Source organism: Lathamus discolor, chromosome 3, assembly GCF_037157495.1.
Source record: "Lathamus discolor isolate bLatDis1 chromosome 3, bLatDis1.hap1, whole genome shotgun sequence".
NCBI classification, from domain to species: domain Eukaryota; kingdom Metazoa; phylum Chordata; class Aves; order Psittaciformes; family Psittacidae; genus Lathamus; species Lathamus discolor.
Window position 1 is genome coordinate 58,882,024 of NC_088886.1, and position 25,745 is coordinate 58,907,768.

General features: G+C 39.9%; 1 protein-coding gene across 5 annotated transcripts in view; it reads left to right on the forward strand.

Annotated features, from left to right (window-relative positions):
* Positions 1–25,745, forward strand: part of LOC136012332 (glypican-5-like) — a 392,267-nt gene that overhangs the window by 126,232 nt on the left and 240,290 nt on the right. The gene's annotated exons all lie outside the window — the stretch shown is intronic.

The window sequence follows — 25,745 nt, forward strand, 5'->3', positions numbered from 1 at the left end:
CTGCACCAGGGGAGGTTTAGACTGAATATTAGGAAAAAAGTCCTCTCCATTCAAAACCAATGTAAACGAGGCCCTTAGTGACATGAGTTAGTGGTGGACTTGGCAGTGCTGGGGAACAGTTGAACTTGATGATCTTAAAGGTCTTTTCCAACCTTGTTGGAATAGTGTCCAATAGTTGGGTTCAATAGAGTCTGCTTTGAAATTAAAGACCTGGGGAGGAAATTTGTTGCTTGAGAAGCAACCCTGTAAAGCAGATAGCTCTGGCTTGTGTGCAGAATTCTCTAAGCAGAAAGTTGGGGTGTATTATGGTGGATGTCAGCAATGTATTTTCTTACTCTAAAACATCTGATCCCTTAACTCTAGAAGCAGTGTTTCCCTGGTGTGTGTTTGTAGTTGTGGACATTCCACAGGAACTGGTGTAAGGGGATAGAAAATTTGCTTTCTAAATAAAGGCAAAGAAATTAAAGTCCATAGTTTTATAGTCCCTTTACTATAGTTTTGACCTTGACATCAGAAAGTCAGTGCTGTATTGAGTACATCTGTCATACAAAAGTTAGAGAAGAAGCACGGAAAAAAAATCAGGCATATTTGACAGCATTTACAAGAGTAAAGGATGAAAATACGCTTAAAGTGGATCCATTTTTGTAAGTGGTAGCTTGAGAGGGAAAGAACTAGGATGGTAGAACTGTCTCATAAATAATCGTAGTATATGATTGGCAGGTGTTCTCTTATCTGTTGAAGATTAGATCAGAAATTACTGAAATGACTAATGGATGCAGCTGCCTACGTTTGCTTGAAGTTCAGCATGACTGTCAATGGAAAAATTGTAGCAGTGTGGCCTTCAGCAGGGCAAAGACTAATCTAAAAGATGTAGATAGATCTGCCTGTCCTGAAAGTAGAGGAATTCTTGCAGAGAACAAATAAGAAGGAAACGCACAAATCTGAACATTTCATTTCTGTATCACTTTGTTCACCATAGGATGTACTTCAAAGAGTCTGCAGAGAGAAGCTGTGGCAGAAGGTAATATGAAGTAAGGCAGTATTTTACTAGGAGAAAAATGCCTGGATGTTTGTAATCTTCCAAGTTACCTAATATCACAGTTCTAATTCTGTTCAATTTGGAACACCTGACAGAACCAGAGACATATAGTCATTATAACATGTAGATTATTAAAAAACCTCAACCACTTCTAGTGATCTGTTAAATTCTCGTTTTCATCAATGACACTTGTGTTTGCTAGTTTATCGGGCATCCAAGGACAAACATGAAAAACTAAGAGAAGCATTCTCCAGGTTCTTGGGTAGTGCACAGTAGGCATTGGAACTTACACGCATTGCAGAACAGGAGGTCTTCATCATGGTAATGCCTAGTTGATAGTCTCATAATGTATCCTATAAAGAAGTGTTAAACCTAGAACACATCAGGAACTATGTTCTTGCATCTGCTTTTATTTTCACTCAAATGTTATTTTCCTTGTGCGTCTAGAAAGGAAATGAAAATCAAAGTATGTCCATATTGGTTTTATCTGACAACACACAGCTTCATTACTGATTGCACAGAAATTATTAGGGATATAGTTAAACTTTCTGACTAATCTCAGCAAACCCAGTGTTATAGATATCTCCTGCAATGTATGCAGTATGCTACAAGATGCTACAACATAATTCTGCATGGCATTTGTTGGCCTCCTAACTGATATGCATTTGCTTAGCTTGCTGACGGTACAATTCACAATCCAGGGGAATATCAGATAACTACAGATACACTCCATGAGTGCATTGCTTTGGCTGATTTGGAAGCAGCATCTCTCTGAAGTGCCTTGTCCGTTCCCCAGCAGTATCTTTAAACACTTACCTTCTTCCATTCAGAATGAATTCAGAAGGTGCTGTTGTTTGAAATGATGTTATTTCTTTTTGCCCAAAGTTCTCTTTGTTTTCTCTCAGTAGTGATATCTCTGTGCACAGAACAAGGTTGTGTGCTGTTTTAGGGACTGTTCTGTGGGTTAGCAAGGGATGTTTTCTGTTTGAAAAGAAAAAATATATGCCAGTGTGTGTTTTCCTCAGTCCTTAGCTTTCCAGTTGTTGGCAGGGCAAGATTGTATTTTGAAGACAGAGTATGTTGCACTATTTGAGCAAGCATTAGTCTGATACTGATTTAAAACTTTACTGATGAGTTACAGAGGATAACCATTATTTAGGAAATTGAGCCTAATTAAGCTGTATTTCCTTCACTGAAGCAACGGAAAGGAGTTCAGTCCCAGCTTCAGGATTTCCGGCTGTGAGATGGCTTCTCAGAACCTGGGATCCTATTCTCAGTTACACTTTGGGGCTGCCAATGAGGAGATTTGTACCCAGTATATTTACTGTTTGTTTTACTTATGGGAAAAGAAGATACCTTCTCTTTTCCCTTCATAGAAATGTAGAGATTTTTTTCCTGTTCATGCAGCTTTTGCAGAAATGAAACTTTGGATACAGTTTCTCTTACAAATACTGTAATCAGTTTCATTCAATTATAATCTTTGAAAAGCTCCTTCAGGAAAACAGCACTCTTAGTAATTTTCCTTTATCCCGAGGCAGCCTTCATTAATGCACCTGCCCTTTTAGGAAACATTTCACATTTTTTTTTTTTAATAGACAATATGACTAAAAATTCGGGTTATTTTTAGCTCACTGCCTGCCTGAATGATTATGATTAGTAGAAAGTTAGATTGTTTTCTTTCAAATGAGGAAGGGGTGAAATAAAGCAATATAGCACTTAGGGAGCTTTGCTCAAATGAGGTGCAGTCAATTATTATAAGTTTAAAAATAATCCTATTTGTCTGAGGAGTTCATAACTTGAGGAGACTGGCCTCTGCTTATTTCCTCCACTACAGCCAACAGGATTGCCTGATATGCTGGGGTAGCATATGTGAAAGGTCACCTTTAAAATATTAGCAATCTCTCCTCAGATTCCTCCAGAATGTGCCATGCCATTTGTTTGATGATACTGGCTTGCATCCAGCTTACTTAACCTAATGCAGGCCAGGCCCAGTCTACAGCATCAACAGTCATCATCATTACTTACTGGTTTGTCTGCTGGAATCTAATTGTCTTCCAGATTGGTCGGAACCCTGACGGCTGCTTGGTGCCAGCTACAGAGACCAAATTTCATTCCCCCTTACGTATAGTTTTTGAGACTTTTCCTCATTGTTTTTTCTTTTTGTGTCTTTGTGTTTTAAAGGTGGTCTCATTTTTTACATATTCAGTCTATGGTATGGCTGTGTTTCAAACTCTCTATTTGTGCATCGTTCCTGATGTTTTATTTTTTATTCCAAGTGAAAGTAAAATACCCTCAACTAAAACACAGGGAAGAGGACAAGCAGTTTTGAGATGTGTAACACCGTCTGCATGAGTATTGAAGAAGGACTTTTGACAAGTTCCTGTAGTGACAGGACAAGGGGAAGTGACAGAGGGGAGACTGAGATTAGACTTTAGGAAGACATTCTTCCCTGTTAAGGGTGCTGAGGCGCTGGCAGAGGTTGCCTAGAGAAGCTGTGGCTGCCCCATCCCTGGCAGTGTTCAAGGCCAGGTTGGACACAGGGGCTTGGAGCAACCTGCTCTAGCGGAAGGTGTCCCTGCCTGTGGCAGGGGGTTGGAACTGGATGAGCTTTAAGGTCCCTTCCAAACCAAAACATTCTATGGTTCTATGCTTCTTACGACATCATACTTCTACAAGGACCAGTTGCTCTTATGCAGCCATGAGGGCTTGTCTTGCAGCCCATCTCCAGTAGGTCAGCGGCTGTGCATGGGAGCAGGTACTAGAAATAGAATAGCATATAAGGTAGGGAAGATTTCTGTTGGATCATAGAATCATAGAACAGTTAGGCTTGGAAAGGACCTTAAGATCATCAAGTTTCAACCCCTCTGCGATGAGCAGGGACACCTCACACTAAACCATCCCACACAAGGCTTTGTCCAACCTGGCCTTGAACACTGCCAGGGACGGAGCATTCACAGATTCCTTGGGCAACCCATTCCAGTGCTTCACCACCCTCACAGTAAAGAACTTCCTCCTTATATCCAGTCTAATTTCCAGAAATGGTTATAATGTGCTTGGCCCCACTAACTACAAATCTGCACCTCCACTGACGTGCAACATGTAAACATAGGTATTAGAGGCTGCCTAGGGCAATGGTGGAGTCACCTCCTCTGGAAGTGCTCAAAACCGTATAGACAAGGCCCTGAGTGACATGGGTTAATGCTGGACTTGGCAGTACATGGGAAATGGCTGGACTTGATCTTGAAGGTCTTTTCCAACCTGACAGAGGTGATTCTATGTCCAGTGCTGCAGTTCGGGGCTTCAGTAGAACTTGGTCATCTTGCTTGAAGAGTAGCACTGCTTTTTCCTGGTCTGGATGGGAAAGACACCGATGACCTGTTGGATGGGTTTCCTGCTGGACAGACAAGAGCTCAGGAGTCTGTCCTGCTCAGGTGCAGATTTCCTGTTAGCTTTGCCGATCATCATTACCACACAGAGGTTCATCTCTCCTTTGTCAGAGGAGTGACCTGAAGTCTAAGACCAAAAGGGTGATTCATTTACTAGATTATCTAAGCATATAAGAAGCATTTGCCCCCACTGGATACTTTGTGCTTTTCTCTGTATGTCTCTTAATTCAAAGGGCAGTGAGGCCATGTGGAAATAACTTTTTAGAACAGAAGAATTCTGTATTGCTTATGTTGTTGTGTATTGAGGCTCCATTTGTCAAGGGGGAGGCGGAAGCAAGTTTCATAAAGGAGAAACATTTTATGGACTGAATTTTAGTTCAACAGAATATGAACAATAATTGCTCATTGTTCTTTTAAACCATTTCCCCAGGTATTGCTACAACTTCTGCTTTGCGTGTGGCTTGCTTGTTGTGAAGCCGGCCTGCTTGGCCACATGGTGGAAAATGCAAAGCCGTGTGTTAGCAGAAATATTTGGAATATGGGAAGGCATGTATTCCTCCGGGTTCTTGCTGCATGAAGTTCAGAAGCAGAGTACTTTCCTTGTTACTAATGATGTAATAGCTGAAAAAGTATTAAATGAAGAGAATGTAAAAAGCCATAGACCTAATATTTTTAGAATAGGCCAACTGCTCTAAAAGGCTAAAGTCCAACACACTGTTTCTTGATTATAGAAGTGATAAAAGCAAAAGCTAATAAAGGTCTTGATAGGGATTGTTAAGACCTAGATATGATCAGAGATTTAGCATTAGGAGAAAGCAGAAAGTTCTGTACCTGAAGTTAATGAACTTCTTGGATATAAGCCTACTGATTAATGTGATAAAAGTGATAGAAGAATAAACTTTAAGAAGAGGAGCAGACAGAGGCAGGAGAAACACAGGGAGTTATGTTTAAGATGCGTGATGCTAAGAATTTCAGGAGTGTCAGGAAAAATGGGATTAGAGATTCTGAGGGAGAAAAATCTGAATAAAATCCCGGAGAAATCAATTACATTTGGATGGGTAATACTAAGGTCTGCTAAATATCGAGTATGTTTGAAAGGCGGTTGATCTAAGCTTGTAATGAAAGGGACTATCTGATGCCTATTTTTGGCAGATCATTTGAGCTGTGTTTACTAAAAGCTTTGTGTTGCTCAGGAGAGATACAAAGGAAGTCATGAGAAAATGAAGGCTTGTAGTAACGACTGTTGTCCTTCGGGATGAAGATGGAGTTAGGCTTCCCATGCCTATCCAACCACTTCTGCTATGTTCATTTGCAATTAAGGATGTCACTGGGAGTTGGGGAGGCAAATTACATAAAATTAACATAGCAAATTAGTGATTAAAAAAAGAATCAACGCAAATACTTACAGGTGGATGGTTGTTCTTAGTGGCTGATCCATCAATCTCCTCCCATCAGTGGTTTTAAACAGTTCATTCCTGCTTCAAAGCAAGTAGCAGGCAGTCATCAAATGCATGCCTGCCTCTCTCCACTGTCTTCTACACTTACTTCCCTTAAGACATTTTAAATGCCTTTTTCTTATTGCTGACATTACATCTTCATCAACATTTTGATTCTGAAATTGCTTTTGCTGGCAACTACATGGTACATAGCTCTAAAGAAGTTCTAACTTTGCAGATCAATTCTGAGAAGGCCTATAGGCATGTGGTTATCTGAGGAATTCAAGCTACAGCTGAGGGGGTAAGGTAGGGGATGCTGGTAGAGTTGGAGAGCTAGGAGGCAACAAGGGGTCTAAGAAGAAGATGGAAGCAATGAAAGAATATTGCAATATTATGATATAGCTGTATTCTGGTGTCGTACATTGAAAAACTAATGGAGGGACCTCGTGTGATTTGTTCAGTAATACTCAGCAAAACGTCAGTGATAGAGATAGAAACAGAAATGAGCAATTATGGGGTTTTTTTGCAGGCCTTAGGATGGTACTCAAACAGCACCTCATTTTTAGAGATATCTGAGGATAGACTTTTACCATTCTTTGCAGGCACAGATGACTCTGCCCCACACATGCCCATTGCCCACTGGAAGTTGTCAAGATGTTTAATGTTGCATTTAACTGGAACAAATAACCCCTGCTAAGAAAAGCAGCGTGTATTACCTTTGATACTGAACAAGCAAACTATTTAGCTATTTGCTAGGTTGAATTTAGGGATGGAAAGAACATACTTTGGTATCTTGGAATACCCACATTACTGTGGTGGGCTTGAGCCAGAACTTTGGAAAGGGGAAAAAAAGAAAAAGAAATAAAATCTTGCTATAAATTTTGTGGTAAAAATCCAGTGTATGGAAGACTTGCCAAAAAATAATTGAGGTGGTAAGAAGTTACCAGGTATGGAGAAGAAGAAAAACCTTGAGAGGTAGAAGACCTAGGATATGCTAAAACAGTCACCTTTAGGAAAAGCAAAGCTTAGAAGAAAGACTGCCAGCCTTAGAGCAGCAGGTGATTGATGCACGGTAAACCTGACAAATCTGAAAAGGAAATGGCAGTACTATGAACAAAATAACTTTGTGCTGAGTGAGTTCACAGCAACAAAGAGTTTCTGCCAGCCAGTAATGAACTACTTGATTAAAGACGCTGAACAGCATCATAAAACACTCCTGGAGACTTTGGAGAACACTCAGAGCTGAACTCGGGTGCTTCTTTGCTGCAAGTTTTCCAGTTGAAATGATCAACACCAGCTGTCAGTAAGCATAAGAACCATACTCAGAGTTTAAAGCAGTATATTTAATTCCTTGCGGTTAGATTGCTGAAAATAACTCTAAAAGTGCACAAGGAAAAGCTCTGTTTGTGTATTATTCACACTGAAGATGTTATTTAAAATGACATTTTGCTTTTTCTAAGCACTTAGCAGGAAACCTCTGAAAACAGAAGATTACCTCTAAATGGATCTCATAGGAGTCAGAATGGTCACTGTATCAAAGCTGTCTTATTTAGTAGTGCTTCTTGCAGATGTGATCTTGAATGACACAATCTTGCTGAAGGCATTATTGTTACATTTTGTTCTCATGAACAAAAGTTACATGAATGTACAGCAAGTTCAAATCCTTTGGGAATCCAGGGACAAGAGGAGACCTTTGGGAAACTAGAAGAGTTGCACTGAAAGCACACTGGGTAATGTAACCACCCATTTCTATGCGAAAGGTGAAAGAATGGTTTTCACAGTGGTATCTGCATTAAAGTTCTGGTTTATTTCTTTTGGGCTTTATACTCATTGGGATACTGCTCTCATCTTACAGTCAGGGGTGAATGAATTTTTAAACAGGAGCAGTGGAACTATATATCTGGAGTCAACTGAATTTCATGGAGTAAAAGCGTCTAATTGTTGTAGTCAGCTTTCTAAGTCTTGCCACGTGCTATTTGCTTGATTTAAAAGCATTTTGACACTGTATATAGAAATACTATAGAAGTATTTCTGGAAATAATCATCTAAAGTCTTTAATGCATTTGCCTTGTTCTCATCTGTTACAATAGTTCTCTGGATGATTAGAGCTTATGTGGTCTTGAACAACTCTTTCAGGGGATGCAAGGAGCATTCCAGCCTGGGTTGGTTATTGACAGTTCTCTTCCATGCAAATGTTTAATACCAAAGAGTAGCTTGATTTCCTGGTGTTAAGGATCATCTCATCTGTAGTGATGGAACTGGGCTGTATCGAAAGCAGTCTGGCCAGCAGGTCAAGGGAGGTGATTCTGCCCCTCTGCTCTGGTGAGACCCCACCTGGAGTACTGCATCCAGCTCTGGGGTCTGCAGTACAGGAAAGCCATGGACCTGTTGGAGAGGGTCCAGAGGAGGGCCACAAAAATGATCAGAGGGATGGAGCACCTCTGCTATGAGGAAAGGCTGAGAGAGTTGGGGTTGTTCAGCCTGGAGAAGAGAAGACTTCAGGGAGACCTTATTGCACCCCTTCAGTGCTTTAAAAGGGCCTATAATAAAGATGGGGAGAGACTTTTTAGCAGGGCCTGTTGCAATAGGATGAGGGGTGATGTTTTTCAACTAAAAGATGGTTGATTCAGGCTGGACGTGAGGAAGAAACACTTTTACAATGAGGGTGGTAAAATCTTGGCACACATTGCCCAGAGAGGTGGTGGATGCACCATCCCTGGAGACATCCAAGGCCAGGCTGGATGTGATTCTGAGCAATCTGATCTAGTTGAAGATGTCCCTGTTCATTGCAGGGGGTTGGACTAGGTGAACTTTGAAGGTCCCTTCCAACCCAAACTATTCTGTGGTTCCAGTTGCTCGAAATTTGTCATATATGTCAATATGTGTTAGGTTAAAATGAAATAATATGCTTCCAAAAATCTCAATTATTATACGAATAAGAATAAAAACCACCGTATAATTACATTGAGTTGGTTCTGAGAGATATTTACTGTGTATTATCCAGCTGTCATGTTACTTGACTAAACACATAGTTAAGAATACATAAATTGTATAGCCTTAGGTTTGTTTCTTGGAAGTGATCATTCATTTAGATGTACATGTTTCTTCATAGCCAAAGGCATTCCCCTGCAAGTCACATGTTACCTCCCAACTGACTGCTGACTTGCTGATGGTGTTTAACCCCACTATTAACAAGTCATTAATCTGTAGTAAGATAAAATGCTCTTTTCTATCCGGCAGAGCAGTATTAAAGCTCTGCTTTCTGTTCCCTAAACCTTGTATTTTGTGTAAACATGTAACCTGAAAGTTTTATGTTAAATACTCATTTCAATGGAACTGATGAATGTAGGTTTTGACCAGCTTTTGATCTGAGGCCAGCTCTGATTGTGACTAACCATTTGTGATTAAGGTTTTGAATATGATAGTGACTGGGGGCTGCTGCCATCTGACAAAGGCTTCTGTCCCTGAGAAGGATCATAGCACCATTCTTTGTTAAAATTTGCAATCAAGATTCACTTGTTTGGCCTAGTCTTACTGGCAAAGGGTTTCTGTAAAATGTGTCATGTATTTGTGTGTTTGTGTGTTTGTGGTCCCAGGAATGCTGTTAAGCTAGTATACAGGTGAGTGTTTCTAGAGATCTTGGATGCATATTGGTTCAAAACAGATGAGAATCTTCAGGATTCTGGTGTTGCTTCTGAGCTGCACAGGCTAATGTGTGATGTACGGCCAGTAAGTTATCCAAATATGTAAGAGTAAGGATGACAGGTTAAATACAAAGCTAAGAAATAGTAATCTGCTTTCAGAGCAAGAAACCTGAACAGCATAGTAAAACAAATCATTGTTTGTTATTTACTTTTCATTATGGCTACTATCTTCACTTAGGGAATTGAAAGATGCCATAGATTTCTGAAAAGTCCATTTTATTACTTCATTGTTGTTTTCTTCTTTAAGAAAAACAATGATACGCCATTGATATTAGTTCTAAAGACATGCTTAAAAGTGGATGGTTGATGAAGCAAGTGTCCTTGGCTACTGCAGGAGTGTTAAGCCGGCCCCGCTGTGATGTGAAGTGCTATAAAGACTAACACAAGTGCACACAAGTGTACGCCCATTACCATACACAGCCCGCTGCTTTCCCTCACTCCTTCAAATGCTGCTGTATCTTTTGTACAGGGTGGATAATCAACTTGGTTCTAAAACACTAGTTCATGTAGCATCTGTTGTTACTCAGTAAGAATGAGCTTATTAGTTCTACTATTGATTTGACTTTAGATTTCCCCAGGAGCTATGTATCTGCATGAGATACCTATTTTTTCTTGAATCTGTTTCTTTGCTTCATTTTGTTTGCCAGACTGAGGCTCTGAAGGTTTTCAGCACCTTTTGATTCCTAGGGAATGAATTCCTGGGCACTCTACAGCCAAATGTAATTTTATTGAAATAATACTGAAAAAGAAACTCCAAAGTCATAACTTGAGTAAAATATATGGTCAGAATGATGCTCATTTTCACCCCGAGGTTAATAATGCTGAAGGAGCATAGCCTAAGTCATCATGTCTGTGTCCTGTTTGACTTTAACTTGGTGCTCCACAGAGAGGAGTGTGTGGCAGGGTATGAGCTACAGAATAGATCTGCTATCAAACTCATGATCATAAAACTGCCAAGATAGCACAGTCATAATTTTGCAGAGACACTGTTGTCACTGAGCACTTTCTCTTTTGGAATACGATTCTGGTGTCAGCACCTCACCATTATTACAGTTGAAAGATGAAGGACGTAAATATGGTGAGAGTCCAGGTTTTCGCTTGAAGCGATACTGAATACTGAACAAGACAATCAATGGCTGGGATAGTGTTTATGGTAATAATTATGCTCAAGATGACAGATGATGCGCTTAGTGCTTCAGCAAGAGTTGTGTATGCTTTATTCATTGTTTCTACATCTTTCTTTATCCTGTTCTTTGTACCTATTGTAAGCCTCACTAGACTGTAGAAGTCATCAACTGAAATTGATTGTTATTCTCTCTTACAAAATCAATTTAAACTACAAAAGAGAGCTTAGATGTGCAAGGGTTTTTTTACAAACCTGACTTTCTCTGTTGCAGTTTATTAAATATAAAGGAATTTGTTGCCCTGGTGCTTCAGAATTTTGGCACTTCTGTTTGCTGTGGTTAATTTTGGGTCTTATAAATTAACTAGGCATCAAACAATGAAGCTAGAGTGTTGCTGGGTTGGGGTCCAGTCTCCAGTAAAAAATGCAGCTCTAGCATATTGGCAGCTAGACTGCTTGTTATTCATTGTAAGGCATCTAGCTATGGGAGTGTTAGATGTTTGACAGCACTGAATAGATTCCAGTCAGCCATACAAACTACCTCCAGTGAAGTGGAAAGGACCATAAAATTGTTTTAGCAACAGCTAATTCTCTTGAGTCTTTTCCCCCCCAAACTTTTTTCCTTTAACTGTTTGGTTGTCAGTAGAGGATTTGCCAATTCAAACAGGAAATCTTCCCAGGTTGATTTCATTTGTTAAGATTTATGATGAAAACTTTGCACTGATTTTTCATTTAGCATAGTTTAGATTTGAGCTAACCCCACTCGAAGTGTCTGTTTAACAGCGGTCCCTTTCTGTGAAGATAAAAACTGAAGTAAAAGGAAACTTAAAGCACTGTATTTTTTTAAAGTGATTTTTCCATAAATAACTTGCAGTTCTATTTTTATCAACAAGGCATTTGGGTGCCAGATTGTTAACTGGTGGGTATTTTGCTTCATGTCCTTGCTCACCTTTTAGCTGTTGCAATGCCATGCAAACTTAGCGCTGCAGGGTGCATTTCAAACAGCCCGGGGACTTGTCTTTTCAGTCTCCAGCTAAAGATACCTGTTAATTCTTCTGCCTTACTGTGAGTAATTTATATAATTTGGGTTTTTTTATTCCTGAATAGCTTAGACTTGGAATTCAGTGTGTGAAAGAACATACAAATGTGTCTTCACTTGTCAAACATTTCCTAATAGAAAAGGTGTTGGCCTCATAATGATCCATAGTTCAGTATTTAAGAAAAAAAGCATGCACACCAAGTGTTTGGATAGTCTCGGAGACACAGTGGCAGCAGCTTTGGAGGAAGTCTGAGAAATTCTGGTGTTTGGAGTAGAAGAGGGAGATGGGGAATGAGGAGAACCTCAGCTGTTACAGCTTCATTGAAAGGATTTAAGGAAACAAGAACCTGCATAGAAGAAATTCAGTTCTGCAATTTGGCTGCTTGCAAGGTTTTGTTCTGTGGATTGTAGGTGGTCAAATGAGATCAGAGTGAAAAGCAAGTTGGTTCTCTTGCCATCTTCTGCCACAAAAGAGGTTGCCTCTTGTGAAGAAAGAGCTCTGTCTTGTACACTGTGAAAATTACATATTTCATCCAAGTGAGTACAACCTTTTTTCTTTCTGTTTGCATCTTTTACCCCCACTTTTTGTAATTGTAATTAAAATAAGCTTTGCTTATTTTGTACTCTTCTAGTCCATCTACACAAAACCTTGACTTCACAGGCTTTTTCTCTAATCTTCCTGTATGAACCAGAGAAGTCAACCCAGCCTGTGTAAGGAAAAATGAAATAATAAATCTTAATTATTGAACCTCCCTATGGACTTCTATATGACACTAGAACAGGAACTTGATTTATCTGCTGATTTTTCTGTACCAAAAGTTAGAACTAATCTGCTAACAGCAGAATTGGGAATAGGCATTTCCAAACAAGTGACAGTGAAGGAAAACAGAGAAAGACGTTTGTGGTGAGTTGACCTTGGCTAGCTGCCCACCAAGGTGCTCTCCATCCCCCTCCTCAACAGGATGGGGGAGAAAATAAGATGTTAAAGCTCATGGTTGAGACAAAGACAGGGATATCCTGTATCAGTTGCTGTCCCAGGCAAAACTGACTTGGAGAAAACTAAGTTATTGGCAGTCAAAATGGAATTGAATGGTAAAACTTGGGTGTGTGGGCACGGGGCAGCCCCTGCATCTCCCCACAGAGACCCCACAGCCCTGCTGGACGTAGACAGAGGAGGGGGAACAGCTTTTTTAGGGAATGCAGATTCAAGTAAGCAGTTTAACAAGGTAAGCTTTAGAAAATAATAAGTTGTTTCTGAGCACAACCCTGATTTGTGGTAGGAATTGATCCTTTGTATTGCTGAATTGATGGGCATTGACAGAGGGAAAAGGAGGTGCAAAGAACTGATATAGTGATTTGAGGTAATGGAGTAAAATACTGCACTGTTCCCGATTACAGTAATAACTGTAAAGAAATGGTCAGGCCTGCTGGTAAGGGGAAAATATCTCTTGGATCTAATTGCAATTTTTTTTTTTATAAGGCAAAGTTATCACAGTTAGAATGGGACAAATTGTGTTTTGGGGAGAGTTTAGTTTGTGCAGAAGGACGGAAAACAAGAAAGGGGGGGAGAGTTAACCAATAAGAGACTTTGAAGAATACAGAGTTGAAGGGAAGCAAAACAATGAGAAAGGTGTGTAAAGAAACTGAGACGAAAGAGAGAGAAAAGAGCTAGAAAGACAATTATAAGGGAAAATAACCTTTATTTGAAGACTTAAAGAACAAGAGTGTGTTTTAAGACAATAAATGATTATAAATCCTTACTGACTGTAGGCAGGTATCAACAGATGGCATGGGCTGTTGGGTCTGGCAAGCCACTAAGCCATACAAGTTGGTTTCTCATGGGATATTCTTCATGGGATAGATTTAATACAATGGAGATGTCATGAGTCAGGTCCAGAAGCAGCATGACCATGTCTACAGGTCTTCTCAACCAGCCTTAGCAACTTGAATATTCTCACATAAACACAGCTGTGCTGCATCTGGATGAAAGCATGCAAATCTCCAAGGTACTGCACATGGCCATGAGTTTACCAAAGCAGAGCAATGCTCTGTTTTAACTTTTGCTGGTTTTGCACTTCAGTCAGTGGTTTTCCTTCATGCTGTGTGGCTGCAGTGCTGCAGATTTTCCAGTAAGGCTGATGACATTACACATGATGGGTTTTCCATGATGGCCTGGGTGTCAGGTCAGCTAACTGTCAGGGTGCACAGACTTCTCTGGAGAAGTCTTTTCAGTGATTATATTGTCTCCCTTACCCCTAAACTACCATGTTTGGATAATTCTACCATTTCAAGCTGGTTTTAGCCATATTTTGCCTGTGGTAGAGGAGCTAATCAGCTTGTGAGTTCTCCTGAGCAGTTACCTTAACCTTCTTAGGTGTGCAGTTACCTGCTGCTGGTAGCTAGGAAAGGACCAGAGTGTGTGAATGACAGCATGAATCCTTTCACGCTTACAGTGGCAGCAGGTCTTTAGGGCTTTTGTTCAGTTTCTCTTGTCCCACTCGGCTCTGTCCTGACTCTTCTCCCTTTAATCAGTTCAAAATGTTTTCCAAAAAAACACTTTGAATTACTCTATAATCTTTAATCATTAAGTACATACAACTATACTTGTGTTGTCTAAATTTGCCCAGGGTATGCCCTGGGTTCTGAAGCTTCATCCTTGATGGAATTAAGAAGTTGTCTTCTTGCAGGATCAGGTCAGGAAGCTGATTTGTGAGTTCCAGTATGAGCTTAATTCTTCATGATAATTATTTGAACTGACGTTTATTGTGATCTGAAAGTAAAAAGGAATAGCTTGTTCCTCATAGTTAACTGTGAAAATATACGATTAGTCCATGATTCCATTTGAGACTATATTGAGTGACCCAGGATTTCATATGAAATGTAATGCACTTTTTTAAAGCCTTTTGCTATTCCTCCCCACTGCCTATAAACCCATGCTCTACACTATACTTATGCTCAGTTTTGACATCAGACTCCAAAGTGAAGTCAACAGCTAAGTTTTTACCTTTAATCTTTTAGTACAGTAATTCCTGACAGCACTGTGAAGTGCTCAAAGAATGCACGTACCTGCTGTGGATCACATCGTAGGGAGTAAAAGTCATCCCAGTATAAGCACTGCAATGCCAATTCATGCCAGCTGAGGATCTGGTTCATGCAGTTCATCCTATGTGCTTTCAGCACCTTGAACTATTACATCCAAATTACAACTGTCAGGATTAATAAGGAAGAAATAATTTACACAGTGAGGTTTGCATGGGAAAGAATCTGCTGGCTTCCCAGCCACACTGATCCATTGTAGAAATGACTTGTGTGTCACAAATCACAGTGTCAGTGCTGGATGTATATGCCAAACCTAACTCACTTATGTTCAGAAATAACCATGTGTCCTGATGTGAATTTTGCAGAAATGGAAGCAAGCTGTTTTGTGCTTGGAGTTGTCTCAGTGGGTTTGTATTCTTAAAGGTTTTGGTACACGGAATCTGACAACAGACTTAGGGGAGGTTGTCACATTGAAGCTTCTAAGTCAATATTGATCTTGTATATAAACTATCCTCCAATTCAGTGTCTTCAGTGGGATGTGTAATGGACCAGCAGGACTGAAAATGGCAGATATGGTTTTTCTCAGTACAAAATCAGTGTGATAGACTTGTATTTTTTTTTTCTTTGCTTTCTAGTTCTCAGATGCCTTGCCCTCATGCAGTTCATGATGGGTTGAAAGCTGGATGTTTTCCTCAGCTAGTACAGAATGTATGGTGGAATCACATGGTGCGGGAGCTGGAAGAGATCGCATGAGGCTATCTAGACTAGTGGAAGGCTCAGCTATATTTTTGTGTCTTTTATGTGGGCTAGAATGGCGCTTGTGGAGTGCTGGTGCCAGATAACCAGGAAACTGGTCATTTCTTTTGTGTTTCTGTCTGCTCTGGTTATACCCACCTTTTCCAGAGGCAATATGATTTAAAATAAAGGCCAGAGCCAATAACATCACTCTAGTTTTTACACTTATATAAATGGTACTTACATAGTCCTTTCACACTTCTGATCTTTTAGTTGACTTAATCTTTAAATAATGCTTTTAATTCTTATCTCTAGCTTATCAACTCTATGGCTTTTCTCTGTGAGTTTTTGAGAACTGCATGTTTCATTAACTGCCTAACACTACAGTGCAATTGTAATTTGGTTTAGAACAGGCTCAGTACTGAAGACGCTGAAGAAAAGCAGAAATCAAAAATACTATGGGAAAGTGCTAGGTTGAGCAAGAAGAGTGAGGATCTGTTCTTGTCAAATTTCAGCTTCTTAGAGAAAAGTGGAAGATTCAGGCTAAAAACCTTCCATACGTTAACTGAAAGGTGTGAAAGTTTTTGTCTGAAATCTAATGGAATGGGACTGATCTTTGGAATTGTGGTGATATGACAGGAGAAGTCTGAGGAGGCTGTGGTGAAGAGTGATCAGCCTGTGTCTTCTGCTGCTGAGAAACTGGAAAAGTACTCTGGATAAATGCAGGGGAAGAAAGAGCTCATGTCACTGGTGAGAGGGGTTTGTTTTGGTTGGTTTTCCAACTGCAAACTATAGTTGTGCAAACTGCTCAAGTAAAATGATCGTCACTTAATTTCCTTGCTTCGTCTGTATGAAACCTACATTCTTAGAGATACGTGGCCATATGAAAAAGTATTAAAGACTAGTAGCTCCTCCAGTCTTTTGAGACTATAGAAAAATTGTGTTTCTGAAGCAGTAGACAGTTGCTGCATGGCCGTGTTAGGTCATTTATGGTTTATACATAGTAGGACTCTTGAATAGCAATTTATTTGTTGCCTGTTGTCCTGGGTTCAGCAGTAGCAGTCTTTTTTTTTCTCCTTCTTCGTAGCTAGTGCAGTGCTGTGTTTTTCACTTGCAGCCTGGGAGTAGAGCTGATAACGCCGATGTTTTTAGTTACTGCTCAAATATTTGGTCTGACCAAGGACTTTGTGAGCCTCATGCTCTGCCAGGGAGGAGGGGAACCCGGGAGGAAGCAGAGACAGGACACCTGACCCAAACTGACCAAAGAGGTATTCCATACCACAGCACGTCATGCCCAGGATGTAACTGGGAGTTAACCGGAAGGGCTGGCTCACTGCTCGGGTGGGCTAGGTATTGGTATCAGTCAGAGGGTGGTATTATATTCTCTTCCCTTGTTATTTCCCTTACCATTATTATTATTGGTGGCAGCAGTAGTGATCTGTGTTATACCTTAGTTACTGGACTGTTCTTATCTCAACCTGTGGGAGTTGCATTCTTTCAATTCTCCTTCCTGTCCCTCCGGGAGTAGGGGAAAGAAAGTGGTGGTGGGGGAGTAGACTGTGTGGTTCTGATTTATGGCCTGGGCTTAAACCACAACACCTCTGTATGCAAATTCAGTTGCAGGTATCTGGTTGTTGGCATAAGATCTACAGAGTTCTAATGAGTTACACGAATTTTCAACTAGATATATCTTCTTTTCTATTTTGTTGGGAGCTCACCTGGCAATCTCAAAGTTAAGAGATTGTTCTCCTTGAATTCATTGTCAGTAAAGATATTATGCTGGATCTTTTTTCCCCTTCCTCATTCGAGTGTCTCATCCCTGGCAGTGTTCAAGGCCAGGCTGGCCAGGGCTTGGAGCAATCAACTCTAATTGAAGATGTCCCTGCCTGTGGCAGGGGGTTGGAATGGGATGAGCTTTAAGGTCCCTTCCAACTCAGACCGTTCTAGGACTGTAGAATTCCCACAAAGCTCTTGAAGTAAGCAGTTTATTTTTGTTTCTTGGTGCTCATAGCCTTTGAGTGTAAAAGTTTAGGGTCATTTCTCAGCATCACTTCGGTAATAATTAGAAAAATAATCTCTATTTTTTGAGCGATTTGGGGGGTGTCTTTGTTTAGGAATTTACTTCTGAAATACTTTTTTGAGTACTCCCTTGTTTCCCTTTTTCTTTTTGTCTTACAGAGTTTTAGATTTTTAAAATATACAGAGAACATTTATATATTGAAAGCATAAACTATCCAATCCCATGTTACTTATACTTAGTATTATTTACATTTGCTTTTTCATCTACATGTGTTCTCTTCTTCCACAGATTGAATGGGAGAACCTTACTTTTCACTTATCCCAGTGCTGCTTTGCTTGTCCCTCTCAGAGTTAAGGACCAGTAAAGTAAGCATTACTTTATAGCTGCTTTTCTTTATAAAGTACCTTCGACATACATGGCTATCAGGACACTTTATTTTAGGGTAACCCCCACACTTCACTAAACTCAATCCTGAAAAGTAAAGAAAATCTGGGGCAGAAAGGTTTGCTTGGGAGAAAGATTGAGCTAATTTTACAGATAGGGCTCAGTTCTGCAAGGCTGAGTGAGTATTATGGCCCCAGTCCCATAAGGCACTTAAGCACAAGCTTAATTTTAAAGTGAGTAGCAGGTTGATTGACACCTAGGAAGGCTGAACCCAGATAACCCTTGGCACTACATGAGGATGAGGTCTTGGTTTACTCATGCACTTCTGCCATGGCCAGGGCTGGCTTCTCCAGCACGCTGATGGGGTGGCAGTGCTCAGGTCCTGGGTGGTACACTGGAGTTTGTGGGGACAATGGGACCCACTGGTTACCTGGGCACATGCCAGGATGTGCTGCTAAGGCCTGAAGCCTTGCATAGGGGCCTGCAGGCTTGGAGAGCAGGGACGGGGGAAGGAAAATGTGTTGAAGTGCTTCCTCGCACCAGGCAAGAAGCTTCCTCCACCCAGCAAATTCCCAGCTGTCCTGTGAGGGCTTCTGTGTTTAATCTGTCCTCTTTCCTGAGCTAAGGTTGTGCACGTAACTGCTCTGCACATGAGTTGTTCTGTCCAGGAGGAACAGAAGTGATCCATCAAAAGGACTCCTCGATGAGGAAAGAGGGAGTGAGTAGAGGGCTGATCTGTCAATCAGCTGTCAGGCATCCTGGCATTTTCATGATAAATTAGGCTCCGTGGATGCTTTGTGACTTAGCGAACAAAGAGACTGATTTTCTTCTTTACCAAATTCCCCATTGCTATTTCTACACTGTATGATTTTACCAAGATTATTTTATTATACTTTGAAAACGTAATACAGAGCATTGAATAAAAAAGAGAAGTTATACACGCATTTGAAGATTAATTGTATATCAAGTTCTGGTTTTCTTTGGTGTAAGATTGTGATGAAGCTGCATCCTTAGTGTATCACCATCATCTGCTTAATAAGGTTTTCTAATTTTCTATGCTTACTTGTTTGTATGCTTTTCCTTCAGAGACCACTTGTATTTTGCACTGCTGGGCACTTGCATGTGTGTTCCATGGCTTTATATGCATTTCTAATGTTTAGCGAACAACCCCTCATTTTTGGGGTGTGCAGTAGAAGTTACAGATAGAAACATTTTTTTTTTCCATAAAGTGAAATGAAACTTGTCAATCTTTCTTTGTTCTCCTTAGTGTGTTTGCATATATCACTAGTGCTGGCTGTTGCTATGTTTTTTTTTCCCTTCCTGAAACTGACTTACTGTCTGGATTGTCTAAATGCTATTCTTTTGGTGTTTCTAAGTAACAGAAATCGGACTTCTCGTTTGAAATAATATAATACAGTTGTAACAACATAATTGTTACAGTATCTTAGATGATATTCCTTTTATTCTTATGCTGCTGCATGAGTAGCATTCACAAAGTACAAGTGGCAAAGTTAAGGCCGTGTATTTCTGCCTTCTCAAAAAAGTCCATAAAACGATGAAACTTTCCTATTTTGAGCCAGCTTGGAAGTGGATTATATAAAAGACCCCAAGGCTTTGACAGTACGAAAGTATATTTTTGTGGAGGTGGCGACTGATGGCAACATGTTGTAAAGAAAATAACTGGAACAAAAGGTTAGTTCTGATTCGATAGACATGGTTAGCATTGAAAGCAGACTCACCTCCCACACCGCATAGCAATGAGAAGGGAGCTTGGTGAGAAAGTTCAAACTGCAGAAGATTATCCTTTCACAAATAAATTCCTTTAACAGGCCCCTGTTGAAAATGGTAAGCCTATACCTCTGGGGAGAGCTACCTCTCTGAAGAAGTGCTTCTGCCACTTGCAGTTTTTGGAAACTCTTAAATCTTCTTGAGCAAAAGTAACAAACTTTTCACTCTTTTAAATAAGAGACGCATTTTCTGTCAAGAGCGAGTCTATTAATGATGAATCACTTAGGGAAAGAAAAACAAACAAGCCTGAGATTTGCATAGCAAAATATACCTTTATTCTTTCTATTGCCGTGCGACTGAAAGCTTCTTCAGCTTCCAGATTATAGTATCTTACACATTCTTATACATTGATTTCACTCACTTCTTGTGAGGGTGTAGTTTGAGTTCTTCTGACACAAAACATTTTGTTAGAGTGCAACCCACATTCAGAATTATGGACTGAGAGTATCCAAATACAAGTAACCTGTTTAATAGTCCAGTGTAAATAGAGCAGCTCTCTAAATATACTGAACATAGTTCTACAAGGCCATATTCATATAGACTGCTACAAAGTTGAGATGTAATAAAGAGTTGTTTAAATAAAATTATTATTTTTTTAATTCACTGGTATTGCTCTGTTTCAAACACATCTTCTAAAGAAAGTGGTAGGCCTTAAGAGTGGCAGTGATGATAATACGACCAAAGTGTACCTGTCCTATTTAAGTAGTAAATTGTAAATTGATGTAAGATTAGTTATAACTGTTATACTTAAATTAGATCCCAGATAAGGAATCAAGAGCTAAGACAGGTGAACTCCCAACAGTAGCATCCGTGGTGAACATGTTTTCTGGGATACTTCAATGATGTGACATCAGGCATGCATATTTTTATTTATGCGACTTTTCTAAACTCTCTTTTGCAAACTAGATATTATATCCATATACCTGAGAAGAGGTGATGGAGCTCTTTTGAATTAGAAGATATTTTAAAACAAGTCTGTCTTACATTTAAAATACAAACTAGTCATGTTAATTTACTGGGTTTTTTCCTCTCTTTTTCATTAAGAACAAGGTAAAATGTTCATAATAAAGCATGTTGAAATGGCTGCAGTTGTGCTTTTCACCTTTTCTTACTGGAAACTGGCTTGCTCACTGCTTTAATACAATTTGCAGTCTCTCAGTTCCACAGTCAGATTCCTGACAACGATGTTATTTATTGGGTAAATATATCCTGATAAGGAAATGGGAGTAAAATGCCCATGATGAGCTATTGAAAAACTTAGAAAAATTCCCCAAAGCGTACAATTTGTTGTGACATTTCAGCAAGGTGGGGGAGATCTTGGTCAAAATGTGCCTTAGTCAAATGTGCCTTCATTGGATGTGAGCTCTAATCTGGGTACATTAAGATTATGCTGCATATGGTAATTTTAATATTTAGTTGGCAAAGGTGGAAGGCAGGGATGGGAGAGAATGTCAATCATTGTCTTAGTTGTAGTTAACCTCTTAGAAGGTTGGGAGTGGATTTATCCATATTTGGAAGGTAATTGTTTCAGTGCCAATGTTCCTATTAGTGACAATTCTCAATTTTGAAGCAATATAAATAAATAAAATTAATAAATAAAAAGAAAACTTTAATGTTGAAGAGGACTGCTAAGGAAGATCAGGAAAAGAGAAGGCTCTGGGGAGAGCTTATAGCAATCTTCTAGTACCTAAAAGGGGCTGACAAGAAATCTGGAGGGGAAGTTTAACAGGGCATGAAGGGGTTAGAAAAGAGGGAATGGCTTTAAACTGACAGAGGGGAGATTTAGATCAGACATTAGGCAGTTCTTCCCTGTGACGGCGCTGAGGTGCTGGCACAGGGTGCCCAGAGAAGAAGCTGTTCAAGGCCAGCCTGGACATGGCTTGGAGCAACCTGCTCTAGTGGAAGATGTCCCTGCCTGTGGCAGGGGGTTTGGAACTGGATGAGCTTTATGGTCCCTTCCAACCCAAACCAGTCTGGAATTCTATGATACCGAAAATAGAGCAGTCTTGTATGTGGCACAGTTTTATGTAATTTAAGATTGTGAGTGGCTCTTCTTTTGTGCTGACTGTGCCAATTTCTTCACCGCTTATTTGTTAAATTCTTTACATTTCTGACCGTTCTCATTCCTTTGTTTTGAAGTCTTTTCAGATGTGCAGTTTTTTACTCAAACATCCTGAGACCTGCAGAATCGGGCCTTGTGGCAGACAGTTTGAGACCAGCAGCTCCCTTCAGCCACTTAGGGCATTCAAAGGGAAGGAGGAGTGAAATGAATTTTTTGTGGGTCAGGAAAGGGTAAATCTGAATCTCTGGAGCTGTATCAATCTCAACTCAGCCTCTTGTAGGCAAGTTAGGTGAGGATAGTAGGATTCTGAGGCGGCAGATAGCTGTTAGAACTGCAGTATTCATTCTTGAGGACTATGAGCAAACAAAGCTTCATTTCTTCTCTTGGCCTGTTTCATGTGCCGTGCGTATCATGGACATCTATGTGCAGAACTTGGTTATATGAAACCATTGGGGATTCTGCTTTGCAGAAAGCAATGAAAGCTTATCTTTGTACCGGGAGGCACGATCAGTAGTTGTAGCATGTGGACTGGGATGGGGTTTGGTTTGGTTTAATTTCTTTTTTTCCAGAATGCATAGAACTCTTCTAGGGAAATTGTGTTTCCTGTCAACTTTTCAATACATTGTTATCTTCTGGTGTTTAGGTAGGGTTAATATTGCCCTATTTTGGTAATGGCTATGGGCCTTTTGTTTTTAAGCTGATGAAAACATTTGTTGGTGCTCTAAGGAGTTTTCTGAGCTGTACAGAAGCTACAAAGAGATTAAAACAAACTGGGAATCACTTTCATAGGAATTAGGTTTTTTAGGACTTTTTGTGAGGATCTAGGTTTTTATTTTTCAAGACCCCCAGGTTTTAAAGCTTAAGTGAATATGGGAGATGACTGTTTTAGACATGTATTGTGAAATGAATCGCTTACTCTTACTGTCATCCTCCCAAGTACAAAGGGAACCATGAATATACAGGGTTTGCAGGTTTTTTCATATCTACAAAAACATCACAACTATGAAAGTGTTTTCAATTCAAAGTGCTGCAGAACGTGCCATGTTTTGAATCCCTTTTCAATTTCCACAGAGTCTTATGGAATTGAAAAATGGGAGGTCAGATTCCCAAATAAATGGCATTTCAAAGTTTATTTGATTTAGGGCATTTCCACTGTGACATGGATATCTTTAGTTTGGTAATTCAATCACAAGTGGAAGCATATTCTATACATCTTGTTAGGTTTGCCCTCTGGCTTGCTGTGATGGGATAGTCTTTTTCATATATATCAGCAAACCAAGTAATTTCTTCTCCTGCAACATTCTCCTGTATTGTTCCCATTTCTCGAGCAGTCTAAATATCTATTTAATGGAATAATGTTTTTCATACAGGAAAATTCCAGTTAGGAATGCGTCTTGGTCTTAAAATTAACTCTTTGGAAAATTAATAAGAAGTTTTTCTTTTTCCCATGGATTAGGCTTTGAGGGTTACCAGCAGAGCAGTGGGATGAACTTCATGAACCTAAATGATGACTGTATATCTCCTAGGCCCTGTTGCACATAGAATTGCAGCTACCACAGGGAATAAATTTATTTGGTGGTATAATCCTTCACTGATGGAAATAGCAGTGGTTCTGAGCTGTTAGACAAACATCTATAAAATTAGATTGGCTTAACTGAATGCCAACAGTAGCTACTGTACTTTGCTTCATACTGTAGTTGAATATGCAGAATGCCAGTGAAGTTTTAAAACCTAAGAGAAAACAGCCAAAAGCAGCACATGTTTGGATGAAGAATTTGGTCATGCATGTTCTCCAGCAGCTGGTTTTATTTTAGGTTTAATTTAAAATACATTCAGCTTAATTCCGTATTCAGAACCATCAAAGCCTACCAAAAATCCTCAGATTTTGTTTCACAGAGATCATTATCAGGTTCTGAGCAATTGTATGTTTATGACTTTCATATTTTGCATTTCTGGGGTTTCGTATACTACCCAAGGGCATGGTCTAACTCAAAGAATAACAGGAAATGGCATGCTTTTCATTTACCCTTTTTCATTATTACAGACATACTATATTAAGACCTGTTTCAGAAACAAACCAGTTTTACTTTTTAACCTCCCATGTGTTTTATTAGGTTGCTGAGGTTTCCATTTTTTGGTTTTGTTTTTTTTTTTTTTTTTATGATTATGAAAAGAAAGGATTCTGCTCCCAATTCCCATTCACACTGTGTCCTTTTCTATATGTACAGGTTGTACATACACAAGTTGTCATACTCAAGTTGTATAAGCAGGTCTTTTCAGTGGCTGATCAGAGCAGCAGAAAGGCCAGAGAAAGCCCTTTGTGTCTTTTTTTTTTCCTGGGAGATTGTTGTACGCTGAGGATGACTGTTCTACCCTTGTGCTTTTTCCCCTTTCTGCAAGTACTTAAGCCCCACTGTGTTTTTCATCCATATGCCATAGTGTAGTCCAGAGTAGTAATGCCCATAGAGACAACTTCAGGTAAATGCAGTAAAAAAATTATGCTATATATGTAGCACTGCTTTCCTATCCCAAATCATATTCTTTACATTAAGGAATATCAACCCCAAACATCTAGAATTTGGGCTTCAGGATTCAATTACAGATCTAGAATGCAGGAAAAAGCTTTTGCTCCATGATTGTTCAGTTCCTCTTTATCTGTTCAATTATGGTGATAAGTTTTCATAGGATCCCAGACTGGTTTGGGTTGGAAGGGACCTTAAAGCTCATCCAGTTCCAACCCCTTGCCACAGGCAGGGACACCTTCCACTAGAGCAGGTTGCTCCAAGCCCCATCCAATCTGGCCTTGAACACTGCCACGGATGAGGCAGCCACAGCTTCTCTGGGCACCCTGTGCCAGCTCCTCAGCACCCTCACAGGGAAGAATTTCTTCCTAACGTCTAATCTAACTGTCCCCTCTGTCAGGTTAAAACCAGTCCCCCTTATCATGTTGCCTTGCAAGAGTCTAAAATTGAAGATAAAATTATAACTGTGGTAGATTCTTTGTGTGGTAATGAAATTATCTCAGGTACATACGTATTATGTATCTTCAGTTTGTTTTCTGCAACCAGATGATGACTCTTAACCTCGCTGGTCTGCCAAGCTCTTGCTTTAAGAACTTGTTCCTAAATAAGACCTTAGGTGCTATCTTAAGAGGTGCTGAAAATAGAGGGTTTGGCTTATTTTTCACCTAAATTTGGGAGAATGTAACTCAGAATTTGCAAGATCAAATCCCTGCTGGATGCTTTTTAGGTCAATATTACAGTGGTCCTACTCAAATAAGGAGGTCAAAGGAAGAATGCTGAGCTGTGGATGCCAATGAAATAACTGCTGGGTTCTGTTTTGCATTAAGCCTGTGCAAATGACCATATAGTTGAATATGACACTGACGATGCTTTGAAGAACAAGAAGGCAAGTAAGGGCTTTTCCAAACTGGGGCAGAGCAGCTAAGCCAGTCCCATGCTCAAAGCATGCGACCTGACAGGTCAGCTCTGCTGTCAGCACAGCCGTGAGCCTGGTGCCCTCTGAGTGAGAGTGCCAGTGCACCAGCTCAGGCTGCAGAGCGGGGATTAGAGATTGGGTTCAAGCAAAGCAGCTGAAACATTAAATTAGTTTTTCCTTTTCTATTGTATTACATGGTTGTGGACCTGATTTTTGAGGACAGTGCCTCTTGGCACATACATCGAGAGGAAGGACTGGTGGCCTACTGGTGGCTTAACTTAGCACCAGTTTGAGCTAGTAGTGCTTTCTTGTGGCTGGAGAAAAGTGGAAATGAAACTCTTCTCTAATGCACTGAAGGAAGTAAAGCTTGCTATTAGTGAAAAAAGTGTGTACATGCTTTGAAAAGCGTATGCACACAGACCATATAGCTCAAATCAACTGTTTCCAGTTCCTATTTTAGGCAAGTAAAGCAATTATTGAATGAAACAAGTTTGTGTATCCAGGGCAGTTTAATTACAGTCTTAAACAATAAATTAGGTTGCATTGATGATT